The following is a 20500-nucleotide window of genomic DNA, read 5'->3' on the forward strand; positions in this document are numbered from 1 at the left end:
CAGAAGGTATAGGGAGCGAATGCAAAGTTCCTCAGCGGATGCAGAACATATGCCGTATGGCACACACATAGTTCATACGATCTGATTCTGTTTGAACCACTTACAGACTGCTGCGCTCAATCTTAAACACAATTTCTGCTTTTCTAATGATACTGTCATGCCTCCGCCTTCAGTTTTCATTCACCCGTCCACTTTTTACGTTGAATGTAGGCAGAAATAGATTACAGGTTTTACAAAAACTAATCCCTGTAGCTTTTAGCCAGCCTTTTGAAGCGAGAGTAGGATTTTTTTAATTAGTAGTAGTGTTTTTAATCAAACACATTATGGATGCCAGCATTTAGGTTTTGGAAAGAGTGTCATTTATACGCTGATATGTCGCCTGTGGATCACCTGTTCGAGGAAACAAGGGCGAAGCGGAAGAATGAGAAGACAGTTAAGTGACTTAATTATAACGATAATTATAGAGAATGTATGTCTCCTTGTGTCAGGAGATACATCAGTGCCCCGGCCCTGTTGCGAGTACATTTGAGGGAATTAGTATGGGTGATTCTGTCATGAAAAACCGTGCAACGGCTATGGAGCAATGTCGGCGTTCTATAGCAGACCAGTGGATGAAATGCTCCCTTGTTACGAGTTAAGACACTTAATTCGAATGGAAAATGGGATGGAGGACATTTTTTCTACATCTGTGAAAGCCGGCGGGCCATTGAGGCCACAGAGGAATACAGGAGCTGGGGTTGTTGAGGAAGACCCTCAGTTACTAAGCGATCAAACGGGTTCGGTAGCTAACGGAATGAGATCTATTGGTGCTTCGAAGGGTCTAAACATGGTCCACCTCAACGCTAGAAGTCTGCTTCCAAAGATAAGTGAACTACGGCATTTATGTCAAGAATCAAATGTGTCTCTGTTTAGTTGTAGTGAAACATGGCTGGATGAATCAATAATGGACGCAGAGATAGATATAGCCAACTATTGCTTGGTAAGGAGAGACTGGAAGTGACCTTAAATGGTTCAAATTCAATAGGTCAAGAGAAAATAATTCTGGGGGATCTTAATACTGATATGCAAAAAAAATAATACTCTAATCTTTAAACATTTTGTAAATCATATGCATTGAAACGGCTCATTGTGGACCCAACTAGGATTACTCTTAAAACCCAAACTATCATTGATATTATATTGGTCTCGGATCATTCTAAGATATGTAGAAGTGGGGTCTTGGAGGCTGGTATTGGTGATCACTGTATAGTTTATCTAATCAGAAAATTGAGGAGAGAGTCCATTATTATCATAATACAGCAAAAATAAGGTCACTCAAGAAATACAGTCCAGAATTTTTTAAAGAAGAACTTAGTAAGTTTAACTGGACTGAGGTGATGCAATGTGAAGATGTGGAATTGGCTTGGGACAGGTTTAACATAAAATACAAAATTTAATTATTGAATGAGGTGGCCCCCTATAAAGAGATAAGAATAAAGCAAAGGCCATAACCTTGGATGACAGCTAGTATTTTAAAGGTAATTAAGGACCGAAATGATTGTTTTAAGGATTTTAAAAAGGATAGAAATGATTTTAATTTTGAGAAATGTAAATCTAAAAGAAATGAGGTAAGAGATAAGATAAAAGATTTGTATGACAAGATTAGTGAACTGAAGAAGGATACTCAAAAGATTTGAGTGATTTAGGACATAGCAAAAAGACCAAGGTCAAAGGATCTAGAATAAGTCTCAAGTTAGAAGAAAGATTGATATCTGATCAGGAGAAGGTAGCAGATTATTTTAATAGCTTCTTTACTACTGTTGCTGAAAAACTGGCAAACGAGCTTCCAGCACGAGCTGGGATTTTTAATGATGAATTAGTCAAGGAGTATTATACAAAAAATTTTGTTATTCCGGCTGGTTTTTAATTTACAAAAGTAACTGAGAGTAATGTTCTTAACAAGTTAGGTGAACTCCAAAGTACAGTAGTAAAGTGACAGGGTTAGATAATATTCCAACAAAGTATATTAAGGATTCAGCTAAAGTTATTACACCTATGGTTACTCATATTATAAATCTCTCAGTTACACAAGGAAAGGTTCCTGGGGAGTTAAAAAAAAGTAAGAGTTATCCCCATATTAAAGAAAGTAGTAGGTTAGAATGTACTAATTATAGACCAGTTTCAATCCTGAGTGCTTTATCAAAAGTGATGGAAAAGATTATATATGATCAAATTGAAGACAATGGGCCCTATTTTAACGATCTGAAACGCAAGTATCAAACGCAAAACGCAAGTAACTTTGTGGGCGGGTCTCGGGCGCTGTTGCTATTATACCGGGCGGGATAAATTACTCTTGCGCCCGACGCAAATCTAAAATGTGTTGGTCTGAAGTAGCTTCATTACTCATAGGTGTGGTTTGGGCGTAACGTGAAATAAACCAATCAGAGCATCATCTCACATTCCCTTTAAGAGCAGGCGCGCTTGTTCCATGGCGGATTGCTATTATAACGGCGGATTTGCCAGACGAGCGCCGGCAGCGGTTCACAGCCGAGGAGACCGACGTTCTCGTCAGAGCCGTAAAACACAGAGAAGTGACATTGGGGATGGAGAAACACACACAAATTAGCTTCGGTTAAACAGGCGTATGATCATTTGGGTAAATGTGTAAGTTAGATTTATGCCTATTTTTCACATCTTCATGGACACCACAATGATTTCCCTCATGTGGAATATTTTTCCTTGTATGGTTTGCAAAAATTGGAACTGCTGCTTCTGTGTGTAGATGAGATAAGCAAAGTGTATGTGCGTTGTGCACACGCTACATTATGGCCAAGCATGCGCCCTTAAAGGGATAGTTCACTTTGAAATTAAATTTTGGTATGTTTTAGCTTACCTCTAGGGCATCCAAGATGTAGGTGTCTTTTTTTCCGCAGTAGTTTCAATTTTGATATTTTTAGGTCAAACCGTTTTTGTCTGTCAGTCATATAATGCAGGTCTATGGTCACTGTCTCAAAGAGCATGCACAGAGTCCAAATTAAAACAATTCCCCATCGTCCAAATTAAACAATTCTCCATCGTAAGTCATACTTGCCAACCTTGAGACCTCAGAATTAGGGAGATATTTAAAGGGGGGGGGGGGGGGGGGGGGGGGGGATTTGTCATTTGACAAATTCATTTCCTTAAAGGAGAACTCCGGTCAATTTTAACATTGAGCTCATTTTGTTGTAAATTATATGTATAAAGGTAAATAAATGTATAAAGGCAAGTTAAGCGGGATGGTGTTGCTGGATTTACAAAAGGCATTTGATACAATTGATCACAGTGTTTTGCTTCAAAAAGTAAAATCAATGGGGTTTATTGAAAAGGCCTGTGAATGGATTAAATCTTACCTTGTAAATAGGTGTCAAATAGTGGATTTAAATGGGGTGTTTTCTGATTGTTTGCCCATTTCATGTGAAGTTCCGCAGGGGAGTGTTTTAGGTCCTTTTTTTTTTTTTTTTTTTGTATGTTAATGATTTAAAAATTGTATTTTCTAGTGAACTTTTTTTATATGCAGAAGATGCAACAATAATTGTTTCGCATGAAAGGAAAGAAAATGTTGAAAATGAGTTAAGTAGAGAGATTGAAAGGGTCTCTAAATGGTTTATTGATAAGAAGCTTTTTTTACACGGTCAAACCGAATCTATATTATTTGGTTCGGCTGCTAAATTGAAAAAAGCTCCAGATTAGAGGTAAAGGTTGGTGACTTGATCATTACACCAAAACAGAAAGTAAAGTATCTGGGATGTGTATTAGATAATGAGAAAATATTTTTCAACATTCAATATTTCTTTGTTTTAGTTCATTAAAAAATATATAAAAAGATAAAAAATGTTAGCAAGACAGGCGGCTTTTCTAAATACACAAACTTTAAACATGTTAGCTGTAGCATTAGTGCAGGCACACTATGGAGAAAAATCGATCATAACTCCAGTAAACTATGGAGTGCCGCAGGGATCTGTATTAGGCCCTCTGTTATTTTCAATATATATGATGCCACTTGGAAATATTATAAGGAAACATGGAATTAGTTTCCATTGTAATGCTGATGACACTCAAATATATATTTCATCAAGGCCGGATGAAAACGCTAAATTTTCCAAATTGACAGAGTGTGTTAAAGATATAAAAGATTGGATGACGCGTAATTTTCTTTTATTAAATCCAGACAAGACAGAGGTAATACTTATTGGTTCAAAAAACCGCCCACAAAACCTCGCACAATACAACTTTAACATCATAGGATGTCCTGTTACTTTATCCTCTACAGTAAAAGACCTGGGTGTTATACTCGATTGCAACCTGTCTTTTGAAAATCATATTTCATATGTTACAAAAACAGCCTTTTTCCACCTTAGAAACATTGCTAAGCTACGTAATATGCTATCAGTTTCTGATGCAGAAAAGTTAGTTCATGCATTCCTGACCTCGAGACTGGATTACTGTAATGCTTTATTAGCTGGTTGTCCTGCATCCTCAATAAACAAGCTACAGTTAGTCCAAAATGCCGTCGCTAGAGATCAAGAAAATATGATCATATAACACCGATTTTATCATCACTGCATTGGTTACCTATAAAGTTCCGTATTAATTACAAGGTATTGCTACTGACTTATAAAGCCCTAAACGGCTTAGCTCCAGTCTATTTAACGGATCTTCTATCGCCCTATAATCCATCGCGCTCTTTAACCCTCTACTGCATGAATTTTGATGACACATGATAAAAATTATTTCACATCATTTCCTGGCTCATTTGGGAACATTTTATTGATTTATTGAAAAATGTCCCTCCCCCAACCCCCCCACCCCAAAATATTTTTTTGTTGCCTGAGGGCAACGTTATGCAACAATGGTAAAGAATCATAGAGAAAATGATCATTATACAATTCTCAGAGAGCAATACAAAAATAAAAAAAATAATAAAAAAATGTCAAGAAATCATTTAAATAAAAAGGGAAAAACACTTAAATAACTCTGACTGGCAATCCAATGGACGAGTCTGGGTTTGGCAGGAAAACGGTACTTGCCTGACTGCATTGTGCCAAGTGTAAAGTTTTGTAGAGGGGGGATTATGGCTTGGGGTTGTTTGGTGGAGGGGGGATTATGGTGTGGGGTTGTTTGGTGGAGGGGGGATTATGGTGTGGGGTTGTTTTTCAGGGGTTGGGCTTTGCCCCTTAGGTCCAGTGAAAGGAACTCCTAATGCTTTAGCATACCAAGACAATTTGGACAATTTCATGCTCCCAACTTTGTGGGAACAGTTTGTAGATGGCCCCTTTCTGTTCTAACATGACTGTGGATGCTGCACATTAGTGTCACTTTGGTGACTTTGGGTGTTCCTGTGCACCCAGGAACCCTACATCTTCCCTACTTGTAACACATTATTTGCCATTGTGAGGTATTGTCCAAGACATCCTTGAAAAGTACCCCTTATCGCATAACGTTGCCCTGAGGCAACAAAAAGAAAAACTGAATTTGTGAACATGCAAAATAAAAAGAAATTCACAAAACCTGCCAAAAGGCTTCTCTACACCTTCATACACACACACATATTTTTTATGTACAGTTCATGTCATTTTAAATATGATTACTAAAGCAAATAATCTTGCTTTCATCTCACACCATGTGCTCCTGTGACCATGTGTCAGAAAAGGACGTCCCGCCTTCAAATGGTGCTTGATAGTGACTCCCAAACCTTATTGGACTGTTCTTTGATACGTTTTCAAACATTCTAATTGGTTGCAATCATTTAAAGTAAAATGTACTGAACACAGGGCTTAAGAAAACTTTCCGTTGCCTGGGGGCAACGCTATGCAGTAGAGGGTTAAGATCACTAAATTCAAGGCTTTTGGTCATACCTAGGATATCCAGAACCACCAAAGGAGGGAGAGCATTCTCACATTTGGCTCCAAAACTCTGGAATAGTCTTCCTGATACTGTTCGTTGCTCAGACTCGCTCTCCCAGTTTAAAACTAGATTAAAGTCGCATCTCTTCAGCCAGGCATTCATATAATCCCACAGTTCAAACTACAATCCGGCCTCTAGCTCATAAATGCCAGAGGAGAACTGGCCCCCGACTGAGCCTGGGTTCTCCCAAGGTTTTTTTTTCTCGGTCAAAATTTTTTTTCTTTTTTCGAGGTCACTTGATGGAGTTTTTCGGTTCCTTGCCACTGTTGCCTTTGGCTTGCTCAGTTGGGGATATTTTGGGGATATTTAATTTAATTTTATCAATCAATAAATTCCTCTTGAAACTAACTTTGTTGTATTATTTAAATGTAATACTGTGAAGCTGCTTTGATACAATCTGTATTGTGAAAAGCGCTATACAAATAAACTTGACTTGACTTGACTTGACACTATGATTATGCTGCAACATTTTGGTTTAGTGGTAGTACGAAACGAACCAAAAATAAATAGCAGACTGCTCAAAATAAGCTATTCAGGGTAATATTGAAAGCACATCCACACTTCCATCTAAATGACGAACATTTTAGAGAGCTTGGTTTTTTAAAAGTTGAAAAAAGGGTAAAACATTTTTAATTGGTGTTGGTGTTTAAAATAATAAAGAAAAGTGTTCCAATGTACCTGATAGATTATTATGTACATGTGAAAAAAGTGCATAGTCATTCCACAAGGGGGAGTAGCACTGATATTTTTCCTTGTAGATTTAACAGTTTAATGGGGATGAATTCCTTTCTATATTCTAGTGCTATTCGGTTGTTAAGTCGTGACGTAACCACTCTCCGATAATACTCTTTCCGGGTCCAAAGTCCAGGTCCTCTCTACCTACCTACCGCTTTCGCTAGTGTTTTGGTTATTATTGAGTGTTTTTACAATGCCGCAGTGCTGTGTCCCGTGTCCCGAGCTAACTCACTTCAACCTCGTAAATCTTCTTTTTCATTGATGCCTGGACTCTACCCTTAATTATGCCACCTGAGTGATGAGCTTCACTAACCACTCTGTTGGTGTTAAAGGAATTTAAACCCTTTTTGACCGCCAAGGGTGCCTCACTAAGAAGGACGTGATCGTAAATTTACAGGTTCCACCATTGTTATTTCTGGACGAGAGGAGCGCTTGGACCCGGAAAAGGCTAAACGTGACGTGTGACGTCAGCCTTAACAATCGGATAGCATGGAATAATTGACCTTGTTGTATAAAGCAGATAAAAGTTGAAAGTGTTTTTAGAAAGGAAGTTAAAAAATTGCTTTTTTATCATTAATTTAAAAGTGGTGTAGTGTGAGATGCTGAACTTGATGGTGATTTCTCTCCATATATGATCTGTTCTTACATTTTGTAAACATAGAGAACCACAATGGAAATAAGCCTTTGGCTTTTTTGTGTATCTCCTCGACAGTTTTTGAAATGATGTATGATACCTCTTTGTACAAATGTTCTGTTTCAATATTGTCTAATAAATCAATCAATCAGGACAATGCAAGAAACATTGTTAATGCTGTCAATGAAACAAGATTTTGTCCACATATTGGAGGCTTTGCCCATAACCTTGAACTTAGCATCACAGTAAGGAATGGCAGTATCAGGTATCTCGACTGCTGGGAAAAATCAGAAGAACTGTTGGTGTTTTTTCGTCACTGTGACGTCACTACAATACTGCGCACTGAAGTAACACCATCAGTTTTCATGATTTTACCATTTAAAAAAATGATCTTGGAATAAACAAAATGACGACGACACTCCCACTGCCAGGGAAATCAAGCAAGCCATCAGAGAAAATCTGCAAACCAGATATTCTGACCCTGGTCTTGAGAACTTCCTTCACAAGTGCACACGCTTCCTCATCTGGATCCGACCAGTCATGTGAGAATCTATGAAGATATCCTCATCACAGAAGTTCTAATCACCGCAGGACAGGTATGAATTATATAATAATTTTATCCTAAGATCGATATTTACTCTCAAGCAGGGGCGTCACTAGGCCCTTTTTAGGGGGGCTTCTGCCCAGCCCCCCTAAAAAATATTTGATTAATACATTTTTGATCGCTTCAGTCCCCTTTAAAAAAACTCATATGAAACGGCGGCAAGCTGCGTCAAGTTTCGGCTCCTCCCCTTATCTGAGTCTGCTTGGATTTTCAGCGCATTTTTCAATCTGCAGTGGCGCCGAGCAGAGCGAACATCAGAGAGTACAAGGTGTGTCGTGAGTGCATTTATTGATAGATTGCTATGATATTACATCTGCATCGGTGCAGTTCTTTGTCATTTATGCATTGCAGTTTACATAATGTAATGTTACTGGAGCATTGGGAGCAACACGAGACGGTTCGGTTTCTCATCCAATACCAATACGTTTCGCTGCGTTCACCTTCAGCCCTTATCAGTGTGATAGTTGTTTTTTATTCCTACAAAAATGAAGCGATTAACACCCATGAAAACATACTTTAGAAAACGATCATGATTTATTTTAATTTACTTTTTAAACTTTAAAACATATTATTTTGTATTTCGGCATTACATTATGCTGCCATGCACAGAAATGATTTAAAGACACACATCATTGTCTGAAAGCACTAGATGGCCCAGAGAGAGAAACATCATTATTATTTTGGAGTTTTTTTGTTTTGTATTAATAAATATAGTTTTGTATTAAGTAATAATGAATCAGGAGGAGTGTACATACATATGAGTAAGAGTAGAGTAAAGGGATTTGTGATTTTCTTTTAAGTACTTGATTTATAGAAGTGGCAAATTGATAATTCATGTTGTTATTTTTAATAAATAGAAATAAATATAGAACAGATTAATCATATTGCCAATAGACAGTTACATTAATACACGTTTAGCTGGTTAGTTAAATGATTTGAAATTAAATAGATTTTCACGGGGTGACTTGATGAATAACCAACCGTATTGTTGATTACAAAGGCTAAAAAGCTTAGAAAATAAAATAATTTATATTTCATTGTAGATGGACTTAGTTACCTAGCTTTCCTGGTAGCTTTGTCTGAGAAAATGATTCATAAATCAACCTATCAGTTGACCCTATGTTTACTTTCGTTACTGACAGACAAAAATAAAAAGCCTGTATCAGTCAAAGCTCAGCTTTAGGAGGGAAAAAGACAGAGCAAGATAAAAACAAAGAGAAAAAGAGTGTGATGCTGATGAGGTGAGAAAAAAACAGCTGCCCGCACATGGTTTTAAAGCTATTGTCATCCAATTTTTTTGGCCTTCAAAACATCTTAAAATGCACATATGTAGATCAGAGAAATCAAAATTTTCTCGGGGGAGCATGCCCCCGAACACCCCTAAATACCTCACATTCGGTACCTCAGTGATTATAAAACCGTGCCATATGCATGTTATTGGATGAATGAATGAAACTAGTTAATAATGAGCATTAGACCATAAACTATCTTTTTTTTTTTTTTTTTTTACATCATACCCTCATTGGGGGCTGAGCCCCCCTAAAATGAAAATCCTAGAATCGCCCCTGCTCTCAAGTAAACTGGACATATTAACATTGTTACAATGTTCACTTAACTCACTTAGTAATTAGCTAAATAGTCATTTTATTTTTGTCAATTTACTGCAGGGTGAGACCAGACTACAGGGGCTAGTCCATCATCTGTGTCAGCAGAGTCAGCATCTTCTCCTCTGCCAAAGAGGTCAGCCTTGGCAGACATTTTTGGCCTACTCTTTAAAACTGTTAAAAAGAGCCAGGATGATTTGCAGCAGCGGTTGAAGGATGAAGTGTACACCTACATAGTAAAGGAGTGCACTTCAATTGAATCAAACTCGCTTGCCTGGTGGAAGGCTCAATAATCTGTTTATCCTAAACTAGTCAAGCTGGCAAATCATTAACTGGCAATACCTCGCTCTCGCTCTGTCCCCAGCAGGAGGGTTTTCTCGACGGCAGGTGATATAGTTCCTGCCACAAGATCTTCACTCACTACTGATAATGTGGACTAACTGATCTTTTTGAAGAAAAACCTGAAAATAGAATAAATCTTAGCTTTTAAGAGGTGGATAATGACCTTACAAGTTAATCACAAAATGTTATACATTGCTCCAAATGCACAGATTTTACATATCATTTTTTTTGTATTTTCACATTGGGAGATGTCATTCAGTTCTGTTTTGCCTTTTATTTTGCATCAGGTGTAGGACGAAATAACTGAAACATTCCTTAGTATTTATTTTGTAGTATTTTCACAAAAAGAGATTTGTTTTTGAGTTTATTGAATCGTTTTGTTTGACATCAGCCATTGCCATACCAACATAAATCTGGCCTATGGGGCTGTAACGTCACACCAGCAGAGGGAGCCCTCACCCGAGTACTGACTGTTACCACTCCCTCTGCTACCTCTGCAGTGTCCGGTCTCGCACCCGCCTCACCACGCCAAACAGAAGTTGCAAAGTATTGCCAGTTTCATCTGACTTACTGAGCGTTTCTATCTATTCTATACTGACCTTTCCGTTGCCATTATGCCATTCATATTCGAACACTAGCTGCAGAGAGTGGCTGGAATGATGTCTCGCGAAAAGCAATGTTTCAGAATAGCTTGAACATTGAACTTGCGTGTAAAGGTGAAAACTGTTCCTTTTCTGAATATGTCACCCTGGCTATAAAAGTGGGTAACCTCATGAGAAATGCTCCAAGGAGAAAGCCGTTTTCCAAAGCCACTCATGCCAGTTAAACACACACCCCAGTCAATCAGACACGTGTTACCACCTGCAATACCCTCCAGTCTCCCCACGAACCCATGCAGCTTGGTTTTGCTAAACCCACTGAGGAAGAAAAAGTATGACGTTGCATGCACAATCTTTGTTTTTACTGTGGATAACCGGGCCATCACAGCATCGGTTGTCCACACAAAGCCCGGAGGTTTACCAATTCAACCAGTCGGGTGAGTGTTGAACACTTCTCTCTCCCCCACAAAGTCATTTGTGCTTCCTCCCAGTATCGCTATTGAAGTTTTTTTATTTATTTTTTATTCCACAGCGCTGATCGACTCAGGAATCTCATCCATCGAGATCTCATCAACAAATTCAACATTCCTACCCAGCTATGCATTCCACCTATACAAATCAGCGCTGTTAACAACAAGCCCTTTGGAGATGGCATCATTCAGCAGACTGTGCCCCTACAACTTCAGATTGGTATGTTTCACTAAGAACTATGGTTTCTTCACTATGGTTTTCTCTCCATGACCCCACCATCTCCTGGTCTCATAAAGAACTGACCGATTGGTCACAATTCTACCACTCTCTGTATGAACACCCTGATTGTCAAACCATGTCTTACCACCAGCATTGAAAGCCCTAATACTGAACACTCCAAAGCTATTCCTTCTTGTTACCATAACCTTCTAGAAGTGTTCAGTAAATTAATATCCACTAAACTACCACCTCATCATTCCTGGGATTGTGCCATCGACTTGCTACCCAACGCCATGCCTCCTAAAAGTAAAGTTTATCCACTTTCACGTCCCGAAACCCAAGCCATGAAAGAGTATATAGAGTAGGCCCTGAGCTCTGGCTTCATCCGTCCCTCCACTTCTGGCTGGCTATAGAGGCTTGAACAACGTCACTGTTAAGTTCCGATACCCATTACCATTAGTACCTGCAGCCCTGGAACAACTCCAGGAAGCCAAGATCTACACCAAATTGGACCCTCAGAGTGCAAACAACTGAATCAGAATCAGAGAGGGGGATGAATGGAAAACTGAATTTCTCACCACTAGGGGGCACTACGAGTACCAGGCAATGCCGTATGGTCTGTTCAATACACCAGCAGTATTCCAGTCATTCACCAACAAGGTCTTCAGAGACCTCTTGAACTTGTGAGTGGCCGCTCGATGACATACTCATTTATTCAAAGTCTGAGAGTGAACACATTCACTATGTAAAGACTGTCTTGTCAAGGCTGCTTGATAACCAATTGTACGTGAAGGCTGAAAAATTTGATTTCCACGTCAAGAAAACCACGTTCCTTGGCTATAACATAAGTCATCAGGGGGTTGAAATGGACAAATCAAAAGTGACAGCAGTTACAGAGTGACCTTAACCAGCTACTGTCAAAGAATTAAAAAGATTAAAAAGCCAACTTTTACCGTCAATTTATACGTAACTATAGCCTCATTGATGCACCCTTGATGTCCTTGCTCAAAGGTAAGCCTTCTAAGCTTAGATGGAATGTCGAAGCCACCCATGCTTATGACAACTTAAAGAAAAGTTTCACTCCAGCGCCCATCCTCAAGCACCCTGACCCCAACCTTCCCTTTGTAGTAGAGGTGGATGCCTCCAACAATGGCATCGGAGCTGTCCTGTCGTAGCGCCATGGACAACCAGGGAAGCTTCACCCCTGTGCTTTTTTCCCCATAAACTCACAGCTGCAGAAAGAAATTATGATGTTGGCATTATATGGATTAACTTACTCTTTGATGCACACACACATGCGATCACTCAATACTGCAGCATCACGGATGAGCTGGCGTTATCATCACGTTAGGTGAATGATTTACATATATGAACATATTACATATATGAACATATTAATGACTAGCCTCAGTTTAGCACATTAACAATACCCTTATAATGCATTATAAATAACAAAAGTGTTACCTTTTTTTTTTGTAGAACTGTTTTATTGATGAAATTAACTGAATAAATAACTATGATGATTTTTACAACGGAACTTAATCAACGCTGAACTTACTTAAGCTGAACACTTCTTCTAGATCTGTACAGCCAAAATACAAAATGTCCTGTTATCACTGTAAAGCTGCTCTGAAACTATCTGTATTGTAAAAAGCTCTATAGAAATAAAGGTGACGAGTTCCGTTTTTGTTGAAAAAAAAAAAATTCTTTTTGGGATTTCCATGAATTTCTCTAAGAAGTTTGAAAAGGAATAAATCCTACATTTTGAGTTACATTGTTTAATTTCTATATTCATTTCAAGCATGGCCAACCATTGGAAATACCTGGACACCTGGATGGCAAAAGGCCAATGGAAAAAAAATAGATAAGAGAGAACAGTTGGATATCAGCAGTGACTCAATGACGACATAAAAGTCTATCAACCTGGCAGGATCATCTGATACACTACTTTCCTTTGAAACTTTAACAAGGTTTGCTTTATCAAGGTCGTTTCATGCATTAACATTTGCATACTACACTCCGAATATCCAAATTATAGCACAATAACTGTTAATCTATTAAAATTATAATGTAAAACACACTGTATTTAATGCTAATCTCTCAAAGCCCCCACTACCTGATCATCAGTCTAGGCTAGAGCTTACTTTCTTCCTTTTTTCTGCAAAGCGCCTTACCATCAGAGCTGGGTATGTTTTATAATGTTTTATTAAAATATTATATATTATTTGATACATTGTAGCCTTTGATCTTTACTTATCCTTGGTCAAAGATTTGTTACACTGATTCCATTTAAAGGAATGTTCGGTTACACTTTATTTTAAGGTGTCTGTGTTACAGTGTTATACATGTAAGTACTGAGTAATAATAATTAACTACATGTACTTTCTATAGGGTTATGGTTAGGATTAGGGTTTGGTTTAGGGTTAGTTGCATTATGGTTAGTAATTATGCCTAATTTATAGTTATTACTACAGTAACTACATGTAACGTGTAACAATGATACTGTAAAATAAAGTGTCACTGAATGTTCTACTAACATACTTTAAATAATTGTTCTAACCGAGTTTCTCTCTTAAAGGAGTGTAAAAGATGACGAGCCAGAGCACGATTAAGTTTATTCTGATCATCACTCTTCTCCAGCTGTGCCTCTCTGATGTGCCGCCATTTAAAACAAACCGAGTAAATTATTTGTTCACCCCTAGAGACATTTTTAATAATCACACATTTAATTTGATCAGTATTATTAATGAACACCCATTACTTACCACTGATTTGTTTTGTTTTTTCAACTATACAGCCTGAGTTTGGAGATATACTTGAATTTCCCAGAAGAGGTCCATGTAGAATAAAAGTTGCCAGTCACTATGCTATATTTGTTGGTGACGAGAAAATACCTGGAAAAAAGGAGGAGGACAACATCTTTGACATGCTAAGTATGACACAATAAATTTCAAAGATAATACGAATATTAAGATAGTTATACTCACCATTCTTGCATAATTCTTCCACAGAATATGAAGATGGTACATCTGGCTGTGCTTTCAGACACCTGGACATAAAAAAAGATGTTACTGTAAACAATTACCAAGATGATAAAGTAAGACCAGCAAAGGCAGACGTTATAGCTGCCCTTATACAGATGAATAAAGGCTGTGGAGAATGGAGCTTGGCAAACACTTGTGAACATATTGCCACTTCTATTCGTTATGGAGAAGCCAATGCAAAGTGCAAACAGGTGTGTGCTGGAAATAAACATTTCATATTAAATATTGCCAAAACGATTATAACATTTTACATTGTGAAAAATATTGTTGTAATATTACTATGTCCAATTTCGTTCTCAGAAAGGTTCATTGGCAGCAGCGATATGCCCATTCATCAATTTCTTCTCAGAAGTGAAGAAATCTCTAAATGCAAGCAGATCCGGGCGTGCAGCGGCAGAAGCAGCCTGAGAATATACATCGCTGTACTCATTTGACCAGTAAAGATCTTAATAAACCTGAGAATATGCAATACATGTGAACTTTGTCTTGTTCAGGTGTTATAGATTGAATTGCTGTGTGTGTGTGTGTGTGTGTGTGTGTGTGTGTGTGTGTGTGTAACAGGCTGTTCCCTTTCAAGGGAACTCGCGTTGCGTCGAAATTGACGCTATGGGAACGCTTTGCGTGATGACGTCTTGAAGCACATGTAAAATCAGTCCAATGGTGTGGCGGAACGTCAGAGGCGGGTGACGTCACATACCAGGAAGCTATAAAAGCCGGCCCGAAACAGAAAACGAAAGCTTTCTGAGTCTTCAGTTGCGCTCTGTGTTGAATCTGTCCTTGTTATTTGGTGTTGTCTGTCTATATTATATATATATATTCAGTATGGCGAGCAAGCAGCAGTTTAGAGTGTGTGTCCATCCCTGCCCGCGTTATTTAACGGGAGGTGATACTCACACTCTTTGTGTTGTTTGTTTGGGTGAGGAGCATGCCCAGTCAGCACTCGAGGGTGGTGACTGTGTGCATTGCGAGGCGCTTCCATTGCGTACGCTCCGATCCCGCTTGGCTCGGTTCAATCCCGACCACGTTCCCCAGGGCTTGGGTCCCGCCGCTGCCGAGGCACGGCGTCGATCTCAGACCTGGGGTTCACAAATGGATTTATCAGTGGATGTTGAGACGGGCTCTGCCTTATCTCAACATCCTTCTGATAGATCCAGTGCCTCTCATCGGGGTGTGGAAGCACGCGCTGCGGTTTCTTCCCCCCCGATGGAGGCACCAATACTGCAATTGTCCAGCTCTGAGGAGTTGGACGTTGTTAGTATTGAAGCTGAGTCTGAGGATTCGCCACCTCAGTCTCACGCTTTTGAGGAATTGCTCGATGTTGTCACGAGAGCAGTTAAAAAATTATCAATTGAGTGGCCAGAGGATAGGCAGGACGTTCGTTCGAAAAGTAAGCTCGACGAACGCTTCCTGCCATCTCGTGCACAGCCTCAGCGAAGAAGCCTTCCGTTTTTCCCCGATCTCCACACCGAGGTGTCGAGATCGTGGGAAAAACCAGTGTCATACAGAGTTTATACACCACAAACATCCCACTATTCTTCCATTCATAAATATAAAGAATATGGTTATGGGGAGATGCCGAAGGTGGAGGAGACGCTTGCGAGCTATCTCTCTCCAGCAACGGCATCTTCCTTGAAGGCTCCTTCACTTCCCTCCAAGCCAGTGAAATTCACATCAGCACTGGTTCATAAGTCGTATGCAGCCGCTGGTCAAGCTGCAGCGTGTCTGCATACGATGTCTATTATGCAAGCCTATCAGACAGAATTATTGGGGGATTTAGAGGAGGGCGGGGGAATTGGTCCTGACACGGTGGCCGAACTACGCAGAGCCACAGATCTGTCTCTCAGGGCCACCAAGGAGACCGCTAAATCAATCGGGCGGTCTATGGCAGCCCTGGTGGCCACTGGGAGGCATCTGTGACTCAATCTGAGCGATATAAAAGAGAAAGAAAAACACGTTCTCTTAGATGCTCCGGTCTCCACTGTTGGATTATTTGGTGATGCAGTTAACAGTGCGGTAGCTAAATCTCAGGAAGCTGCTAAACAGGCAGCTGCATTGCAAAAACTTCTTCCCCGCCGTTCTTTCATTGAGGCTGCTGAGCGGGAGCAGCCTCACTCCTCTAAAAAGAGCGCTGAACATCGTGCCACTCAAAAACAGAGTGTGTCCTCCCGTGCTCCCCCACAAAAATCTCGGGGACACGGAGGGCACTCTCAAACCCAGCAGTCTTCGAGGGGTAAAACGGATCTGCGGACCGTTATTACCGCCAAGAAGGCTGCTGGGAAAAGGTCCTGACGTCTGAGGGCTCAGGACAAATGAGGGTAGTTCCCCCCGAAGCAGAGCGGTTAACACCTCTTTTCACGGTGCCCGTCTCTCTTCGGTGCCCTCAGGGGACCGTTCTGCCAACCCTGCCGCCTCCGGTGTTACAGGGCGCAGCGGTCTCCGGCGAGCACATATCTCAAGGTCCACCCGGAAACGTAGTGGCCTCGGGATGCCCGCCCCCTCTGAGGAGGGTGCTAGAGCAGTCTGTTCGGTTGTTCCCTGCCGGTGCGCCGTTACAGGGCGACGAACCGACTACTCAACAGCAACAAAATCCAGAAACCAGTCTCGAGAGGCTGGTACCTCTAGTAGAATCTTTGACAGCGTGGAAGCTACTGTCAAATGTTTCTCGTTGGGTCCTGCAGACCATGGAAAAAGGGTATCAGATACAATTCAAGAAACGCCCACCTCGGTTTATGGGGGTCCTGCCCACAGTGGTGGGCCCCGAGCAGGTTCTGGTTATGGAACAGGAAGTAAACACTCTGTTAGAGAAAGGGGCCATAGAATATGTACCTCCCTCCAACAGGGAAACCGGGTTTTACAGCCGGTACTTCATAGTTCCAAAAAAGGACGGGGGATTGCGTCCCATTTTAGATCTTCGAGTTCTGAACGAGTCTGTCATGCAGCTCAAGTTCAAAATGTTAACTTTGAGACAAATCGTGCCACAGATCAGGTCCGAGGACTGGTTTGTCACGATAGATCTCAAGGACGCATATTTCCATATTTCCATCCGTCCGTGTGATTGGAAGTTCCTGAGGTTTGCTTTCGGGGGCAAAGCATACCAATATCGAGTTCTTCCATTCGGCCTGGCTTTATCACCCCGCACTTTCACCAAATGCGTGGATGCAGCTCTGGCGCCTCTGCGCCTCCAGGGTATTCGCGTCATGAACTACATCGACGATTGGTTGATTTTAGCTCAGTCGCATCAGTTGGCGGTTCAACATCGAGATGTTGTTCTCGCCCACATGAAAGAGCTGGGGTTACGGCTGAACGCCAAGAAGAGTGTGCTTTCTCCACTTCAGAGGACCACTTTTTTAGGCGTGGTTTGGGATTCAGTGTCGATGCAGGCGCACCTGTCACCGCCACGTGTAGATTCCATCCTTGCAGCTGTGAAAAGTGTAAAGCTAGGCCAGCTACTCACTGTCAAACAGTTCCAGAGACTGTTGGGTCTCATGGCAGCAGCTTCCAACGTGATACCTTTTGGACTACTGCACATGAGGCCCCTGCAGTGGTGGCTCAGGACCAGAGGGTTTTCCCCGAGGGGCAACCCATTTCGCACAATCAAGGTCACGCGGCGATGCCTACGTGCCTTGGTTATGTGGAAGAAACCCTGGTTCCTGTCCCAGGGCCCAGTGCTGGGAGCTCCTTGTCGTCGCAAACTGCTAACGATGGATGCTTCCCTCACGGGCTGGGGAGCGATCCTAGAGGGTCGCTCATCTCAAGGTCTGTGGGAAGACCATCATCGTTCCTGGCATATCAATCGCCTAGAGATGTTAGCTGTCTTCCGGGCTCTGAGGAGCTTTATCACAGATCTCAGGGGACACCATGTGTTAGTACATACGGACAACACGTTGGTAGTCGCCTATATCAACCACCAAGGGGGTTTGCGCTCGCGCCCATTGTCCAATCTGGCACGCCATATCCTCTTGTGGTCCCAGGGGAAGTTGCTGTCACTCAGGGCAGCCTACATCCCCGGGGTACAGAATATAGGAGCAGACACTCTGTCGAGACAGGGGCCGAGGCCCGGGGAATGGAGGCTCCACCCCGAGGTGGTGGAGCTGATATGGAGGGAGTTTGGCCAAGCACAAGTGGATCTGTTTGCGTCTCGAGAGACGTCTCACTGTCCACTTTGGTTCTCCCTCAGGCATCCAGCTCCTCTGGGACTGGATGCTATGGTACAGACGTGGCCGAGGCTACGTCTGTACGCTTTTCCCCCAGTGGCTCTGCTCCCGGGAGTTCTGGAAAGAGTTCGCAGGGACCGGGTTTGCCTGCTTCTTATAGCCCCGCGCTGGCCGGGCAGAGTATGGTTTCCCGATCTTGTGTCCCTCCTCGACGGGCCTCCTCTGGAGCTACCCGTCAGGAGGGACCTTCTGTCCCAAGCAGGGGGCTCGATTTTTCACCCCCGACCAGAACTGTGGAACCTGTGGGCTTGGCCTCTGAGGGGGCCCAGCTCATAGAGTCAGGTCTCTCAACTGAGGTTGTTGAGACCATTCTACAGTCCAGAGCTCCCTCCACGAGGAAACTTTATGCCCTGAACTGGAGAGTATTCACCTCTTTGTGTAGTGGCCGTCGGTTGGATCCAGTCAACTGCCCAATTGGTACAGTTCTGGAGTTCCTGCAGGACCGGTTCACTGCAGGTCTGACCCCGTCCACTTTAAAGGTTTATGTGGCGGCCATAGGTGCTTACCACATTCCTTTGGGTGGAATGTCTGTGGGAAAGACCCTTTGGTATCTCGTTTCCCTCGTGGCACTTGGAGGTCCTCCTCCCTTTCGAAATCGGACCAGGAGGCGAATAATTTGCTTTGCCCTGTTCGGGCGTTAGACGCATATGTCCACAGAGCTGCCCTGTGGCGTAAAAGTGATCAATTATTTGTGTGCTTTGGGTCTCCTAACAAGGGAGGTCCGGTGTCTAAGCAAAGGATGAGCAAGTGGGTGGTTGAGGCTATCTCACTTGCTTATGAGGCGGCTGGACAGCCTTCTCCTTTGGCTGTCCGGTCGCACTCTACTAGGAGTATGGCGGCCTCTAAGGCCCTTATATCAGGAGTATCGTTACAGGACGTCTGTGATGCGGCAGGCTGGTCCTCACCGCACACCTTCGTCAGGTTCTACTCTCTGGATTTAGACTCTGCTCCAGGGTCTCATGTTTTGTCTTCTTAGTGCTGCTCACATGATTACACACAGGACAGACATTTGTAGCTATGGAGGCGTTGGTATAGACGTTCCCATAGCGTCAATTTCGACGCAACGCGAGTTCCCTTGAAAGGGAACGCCTCGGTTACGACTGTAACGTCGGTTCCCTGAAGAGGGAACGAGCGTTGCGTCGCCTTGCCATATCTCCTTCATGCCTGTCAGCGCGACTTCAGACTTTACGAAGCTTTCGTTTTCTGTTTCGGGCCGGCTTTTATAGCTTCCTGGTACGTGACGTCACCCGCCTCTGACGTTCCGCCACACCATTGGACTGATTTTACATGTGCTTCAAGACGTCATCACGCAAAGCGTTCCCATAGCGTCAATTTCGACGCAACGCTCGTTCCCTCTTCAGGGAACCGAGGTTACAGTCGTAACCGAGTCGTTTGCATGCAATCATTTTACTAATATATAAAATAATTTAGACACAACAGCATGGTTTCAAATTTCAAAACCCCTTTGCTGCTTTACATCTGGACATCATAACTTCACTATTGTGATTTGTGAAAGGTTTCACAGTACAGTTTTGGTTAAGTGTCTTAACAAAACAAATGTCAAAATTAATCAATATATTGACACATATAGAGACCTCTATTTCTTAAACACTTTACCCATTAATACTATAGTAATTTCTTCTATTCTATTTGGTTTCTCTATTTATTTATTTATTTATTTATTTATTTTTTAAATTTATATCTTAGTGTTTTTTCTAAAAAAGCACTAAAATGGGCAGGTGTTACGGGTCTGGTTGCAGCAACGAGGAAACAGGATCTATATGCAGCAGTCTTTATTAATCATAAACTCATACTTACAGAAATACTCAAGATACTAAGAAATATCTCACACGGGACTGAACAACCAGGCCAACACCAATGATGACAGACAACTGAACAGGACAGAACACAGGGCTTAAATACACAGAGACCTAATCAAAGAAACAAGACACCGCTGACATGACTAAGGAGACAGTGACTGATTATGGTGTCCATGGCAACTAAGGAGGGCGGGAAAAGAACCTAGAACAGCAATAGTATGAAGTTCCTTTTGAAGCAACTCAATCTCTAGTGCCAGATTCTTCTTTAAGGTGTCAAGTTTTTTCAGGTCAA

At 41.7% G+C, this 20500-nt stretch overlaps 1 long non-coding RNA gene across 1 annotated transcript; it reads left to right on the plus strand.

The window, feature by feature from the left end:
• Positions 1-13219: 13219 nt before the first annotated feature.
• LOC309504827 lies at positions 13220-14636 on the plus strand. The gene is made up of 5 exons (XR_014208188.1): positions 13220-13316; positions 13709-13809; positions 13928-14063; positions 14142-14365; positions 14475-14636. It is a non-coding gene; the product is annotated as an uncharacterized lncRNA (long non-coding RNA).
• Positions 14637-20500: the final 5864 nt, after the last annotated feature.

The sequence above is a fragment of the Leuciscus leuciscus genome, assembly GCF_965113295.1.
Source record: "Leuciscus leuciscus genome assembly, chromosome: 8".
Taxonomy (NCBI): Eukaryota; Metazoa; Chordata; class Actinopteri; order Cypriniformes; family Leuciscidae; genus Leuciscus; species Leuciscus leuciscus.